This window comes from Egretta garzetta, unplaced genomic scaffold (assembly GCF_000687185.1).
Source record: "Egretta garzetta isolate BGI_Z169 unplaced genomic scaffold, ASM68718v1 scaffold56, whole genome shotgun sequence".
NCBI classification, from domain to species: domain Eukaryota; kingdom Metazoa; phylum Chordata; class Aves; order Pelecaniformes; family Ardeidae; genus Egretta; species Egretta garzetta.
The window spans coordinates 12,317,139-12,323,548 of record NW_009260182.1 but is presented as its reverse complement, the minus strand read 5'-3'; positions in this window follow the sequence as shown (position 1 = coordinate 12,323,548).

Here is a 6,410-nt window from a genome sequence, read left to right as displayed (position 1 = left end):
CGGCCCTGCCGTGCGGCCCCGGTGGGCCTTGGCCACATGGCACGGCCGTAGGTGCAGCCTGGCCACGGGCCCATCGGTACCGTTTGGTGGTTTTGCACTTCCCTTCGGCCCAGGGCCATGGCCGGCAGTGGCCCCGGGCAGGCAGAGCTGATGCCCCGTCATAATACACCCAGCAAGAAAGGCCCCCGCCTAGGCTGCGTGCGGTCCACCCTGGACAAAGATTTGCTAAGCTATGTAGATGCAATGCATAGGGGGGTATCTATACAAGATGGCAGCAATGAGAGCATTCGGAACATAATGGATGAGATGAGTTGGTACGTTTTCATATGCTCCAAAATAACACAAAAAAGCCAAAAATCACTACAAAATAAATGTTCGCCTTGCTAGAGGCACAATAGTATTGCTGCTTAGAAGAGGGATAAACTACACCGGTTAGCAGTAGCGTGCTCTATAAACATTTGTGCTGAGTTTTAGTGCAGGTGGAAGATCACCAAAAGTAAGACCATCGATGAGGGCAAAGGCACAGGTGAAATGGGAAATTCAGGTGTAGCATGGCCAGTGGCCCATGGCAGAAACAGACTGTAAGGATGAGTTGTGAGTGAAGAGGTCAATGAAAAGGAAAGCCTTTCTCCGCTTATGAAATAGCATTCCAAAATGAAAAGCAAAGAGGAGAAAGGTTTACGTTCCCAAAGGAAAAAGCTTAAACTAACTCATGAGCAATGTGGCAGCAATTCAGCTAAATTCTTCTCCAGAAGTGTCGTCACGTCTTAATAGTTGCAACAAAGTTTAAGAAACACACTTTACACTTATTAAATTTGAGAACAAGGAGGAATGTTGCTGTCTCTGAGTGTGTACATGCATGGAAGATGGATCCATTTAACATCAACATCTTTTTAATTCCTTGTTCAAACTGACATTTATTTCCCTTGTGTCTGTAAAAGAAAATTAATGGAAGCCATTTTGGGGTGGGTTTTTTTGGCGCTAAAGAATATCTTCAGGAATAGAATTATATCATTGATGGTTCTACTACACCCAAATGAAACAATCTGTGCCAAAAGCAAGCAGAGAAATGTACTGGTGATTTGCATTCAAATCTTCACATTCTTCTTCCGGCCTCTAATTCATTACATTTTTCTAAATGGTTAGAAATTGAGTTTGCAAATATGTGCCCATAGTGTTTTGGAGGATCTGAAAACTAACTACAACTGAAGAAAAAAAAAGAGAAACAGCATAGTTCTGGCTGCAGCCCTGAAGTCAGAAAAGGTAACAGAAAGGAATTATCCATGGAAGTTGTTGGTCTAACAAGCAGCTACAGTATCAAATTCGTGTTAGGTTGCTAGTATCCCTAATCTGAAATTAAAATCTACATCGTGTCGTCAACTATTCGTCCCAACAAATTCACATACAAAAATCAAAACATATTTTATCTGTAGCGTATCACTTCCTAATTCAAATTTAGAACACACATGGATGTCAAGCACAAGAGAGAAAAAGAAAACGTGTGAGAGAGAGATAACACCAACAAGGGAAATAAGAAAGGCTACCATCTACTTTATCATATACATTGAGATTCTTTGCAGCACAAGGAGGAATCAAAAGGATGACATCAAAACACATGCCTGTGACAATAAATTTATATTGGGATTAAGATTTGTACAGGAATATATGGAAAAAAGAGACGTGGCGATCAGATGAAAAACAACAGCAATGGGCAAACCCACCAAAAAGACTGACATTATATAATAGCTTCTCCCAAAATTAATGAAAGAGCTCTTTCGTCATGAGAGTCAGCATCTGCAAAAACGCTCCCCAAAATTTCTAAGTCATAGTCTACGACATTCCCGTTTTTCAGGAGCACTAGGAACCCCTTATAAACTGACATGAGAGGCTGCCTCAAAGATCTTTCTGAATCCATGCGTTTACCACTGAAGAGATGACCAGTGAATGCAACAACTGCCATCCTACCATGCTCAGAGTAAAAATTAAACTGAAAGCCATCAAGGAAACCCAAGTGAGACCAAAGCCGCCTCCAGTGTTGCAGAAGAGAGCGCACAGAACTGGAGAGCACACGCGTTTTCGGAGTATCCTGATGCTGGCAGTTGAACCTCATGTGGCATCCGGCATGAATTGTGACAGAGTGCATGAATGCAAACTCAGATATTTTTAAGTACTTTTATGTTACCCTTAGAAGATGATTTCTTTAAAGTAGCATCAGGCACTGTTCTATTTCAGGGATCAATGAACACTGCATGAGGACAAGAATATCTTTGTATTCTTTTTCCTGCAGACAGTTACCACATATGATGTGTCCGGATAAGCATGATACATACACATCACTGTTAAATTCCCAAATTCTCAAAAAGCAAGGACTGAATCCACATAACGCTACACTCCTTCATTCTTTTTCAGAAGATAAATTGAATTTGGTCCACTTTATTATGTGAGATCCTTTGAAGAAGATGCTCAACCACAAGGCAGTCTATGTTCTGTGAAACATGAAATATCCCACGGCAGTTTTTATTTTTCATGCAAAAAAATTGCTCTGACATCTGCAGTCATTTTTTTTTCCTGAGTGTTGGCTATTGTCTCCAGAAACATATGTAAGCTGTGTAGAATTTTGGAAGCTTTAAAGGTATTTGTACTCTCCCAGTGCACATTACATCACAATTATTCTGTGCATCTGAATAGCAAACAATGACAGGACTTCCCATTACATACGTCATTAGCATTAGTCTAGGGCTAAGTGGTAGGGCAATTAATTGCAAATAAGTAGCCTTCACAATGTGATTTTTGTTATTGTTGGTACTAGTTTTGTATATGTGATGTTTTAAAACCAAAAACTCAATGCTTTCCTCAAATACATGGGTGTCTCACAAGCAACAGGAGTACTGCATCCCTGGTTTCAATTAGATATCCAGCTTATTTATGGATAGTGGTATGGATTGGATCAATTTACTGCATAATTTGTTGGCCTATCAGAAATTAATTCACAGCAAACAATTGGGGCCGACTTAGGGATTTCCTCAGAAATACTCTGAAAAAAAAAAAGATAATTCAATTTTCAAAAGTCTGCGCTGAGTCAAATACCAAGCACAGATCACTAAATGAAGCTGAGGAACTCTTAATTTTTTAAAGAAAACCACTTCTCTTTAATGTGAAGTTGCTCATGCATTTGACTGAATTTGGTCACTAATGTGAAAGAGCTTCTTTTAGAGTTAGCGACAGTAATGAAGTGTCACTGCTGCTGTGGTCCATATTTGAATTACAAAGTGGAAATACCTTGCTAAAAGTGAAAACATTATTTCCTTCAGGTTTTCACGTTTGTTAGTATGTGTAGGAAAATAGCCAGATCTCAAAAAGTTTTTTGATCTTAGATGATTTTTAGTCTTGGTTCTCTCCCATTTTTTGTTCAATGTAACATGAATTTAAATTAGTTTCTCTTTCTACAGACATTGCCAAAAATGCTGTTGTTTTCATTCATACTTTTATTCCTGTGATTTTAACAATTATGGTTTAGATAGCTCTAAGACTGATTGGCACTGTGAAGCCCACAAAGGAAGCTGAATTCTTGACTTTCACTATTGTAATGTCACTGTAGATGTGCAGATAAATCCATAATAAGAATTCAGTGATGTTCTGATATTAATGATAGCATTGACGTGCGGAAAACAGACTCCACAATCTGTAAGATTGTAAAGTAGGTATGTTTATTTAGCGCTGGGCAGCACGGGGGTAGTCCCACCAAAGTCGTGCGCACCGCAACACGGCAGCTTGCCCCGTTTATATGTAGCAAAATGTTACATATACATGAGGTTTCCCAATACGCCTATACATAGGCATAACCTGTCCCCGCTTCATATTAAAATTCCAATTAAAATTCCCGACTGCGCATGCTCAGTGATTTGAGTCGGTGGTCTTCAGGGGTCGTTTACTTCATCCACTCTTCTTCACCTTGTCCTTTTGGTGAACTCCAGCTTCTACCCCCCTTATTCCACTGTCAGAACAACACAGCCGGTACCAACTGGCTCCCCATCCTTGGCTATCCTCATATCGACAAAGTGCTAGCCACTTTGTTCTCCTACATGCCTTCCAAGGCCTGTAACAATGATGGGCCATTTCCTACTAATCTCTCCTCTTCCCCATTCCCTACAGTGTTAGTTTCTTATCTATAGTTTACTTCATATGATTAGTAAGTTAATCTAAAACACAATGCTAGCAATTTAAGATGGATCTACAGTTGGCTTCACAAAGGACCTTTTGTTAACCCTTTAGCTTCCCTTCAGCCTCTGTGGGAAAATGGTATGCCCAGATAGAGCATTATTGTGATATTTTTGCATTATCTGAGGGAGCTGCAAAAATGCTAACTATTCAAGAAGAAGCAAACCTGAACAAGGAGGTAGGTGAGTTCCCTTCCATAATACAAATAGCTCCCCTATTTTCTGAGCAATTGCAGAACGTATGGTTCACCGATGCTTCCTCCAAGCGAGAAGGGAAAACCTGGAAATATCGAGTTGCAGCACTCCATGTAGATGTGGAAGAACAAATAATCACAGAAGGGGAAGGTAGTGCCCAAGTAGGGGAACTAGTTGCTGTGTGGAGTGTTTTTCAACATGAGTCTCAATCAATTTTTCCTGTATACATCTATACTGACTCCTATGCTGTATTTAAGGGCTGCACTGAATGGCTTCCATTTTGGGAGCAAAATAGGTGGGAGGTTAATAGGATACCTGTCTGGCAAAAGGAAAAATGGCAAGATATCCTGGCCATTGCTAAACAGAAACAATTTGCGGTTGGATGGGTAGCCTCCCATCAACAGGATAGCACACCCCCCCACCCCTTCCCGTGAGTCGGTGGAACGACAAAGCTGATGAACTAGCCCGCTCCACGTAAAAAGAAAGCATTCAGGAGCCAAAGATCTCTATTGTGAGGCTCATGCACGAGGCTGGCCTGTTACCAGAGAGGAGTGTAAGACTTGTATGGCTTGTGACCAATGCCGTACTCGCTTAGAAAGACATCCACTGGTAGATGATCCCCTACACCTGAGGGAAGGGAAGGGGCTGTGTGAAGCTTGGCAAGTAGACTATATTGGTCCTTTCCGAAAATCAGAAGGAAAACAGTATGTGTTAGTTAGGGTAGAGAGAGTATCAGGGCTGGTCCAAGCTGAAGCACTCACTGGAGCAACGGGGGAAAATACGGTAAAGACACTGAAAGAGTGGTTTGGAATTTTTCCCAAACCCCAAGCAATTCAATCTGATAACGGCTCCCACTTTACTGCCAAAATAGTTCAGGACTGGGCAGCTCAAGAGGGAGTTTCATGGGTGTATCACACCCCATATTACCCACAGGCAAATGGAATTGTGGAAAGGACAAATGGTTTGCTAAAGCGTTTCCTCAAAACCCCACAAGCCAGGATGGGCCAAACGGTTAAGGGATGCGATAACTAGTGTTAATAGCTGTTGGGGAATCAATGCATGCCCCAAAATTACAGCATTTTGTCCAAAAGACCCAACTATTGTGCCAGCTCCCCATGGCCCTGATCACCCAAAAAATCCATCCTTTTTTCCTGGCCAACCAGTTTTAGTTGAACTCCCCACAGTGGGAACCGTACCTTTGGTGCTAGAGACCCCAATAAATAAACACACCTGGAAGGCAAAAGATGCTCATGGAAGAGGACATAAAATCAATACAAGATGGATTATTCCATCCTTTTAACCTTACTAATACCAGTTCCATTGTGCGGACTGAGTTAATATTTTCCTTTTTCAACATGTTCCTTACTTTTTAATATGGGTTTATAAAGTGTTCCAGGAAAAGAGGATGGAGCCTCTAAGAAACATACTATAGTGCTTTTGTGGTTCTAGTACTATTACTCATCACAGTACCAGCACTATGGTCTTAGCTGGAAAGTATTCTGGATAATATACTTATGTATTCCCATCTGGATGCTCATTCCTAATATTTGTTACCAAGAGTGGTTCTACAAATGCTACTGAAGAAAGAAAAAAATTTCTGGATATTCTAATGTTAATCTTACATCTTTGGTAGGTAAAATGCTGATAAGACGTGTGTACAGCATATATATTTTTTGCTATTGCAGTTGTACAGTTTTCATGTTTTCAGGCATGGAAAAGAGGTAAAAAAGAATTCCTTCCTTGACTACTGACTGATTCAGGATTATCAGGTTACAGTTTGTACCCTTGGATCTGTGCACACAAATGTTGTAAACTCATTGATTTTGTAAAAACTTAACACTGTTAACTATGGGAAAAAAAAAAGGTGGAACTACTAGTCATATGCAACACCAAATACAACGTGAAACCTCAATGACCTGATCAGTGGTGCTCGAGAACCCATTTAAAATTTAAATCATAGTATCCATTAGCAAGCTGTGCTATCTATTAGACCCAAAT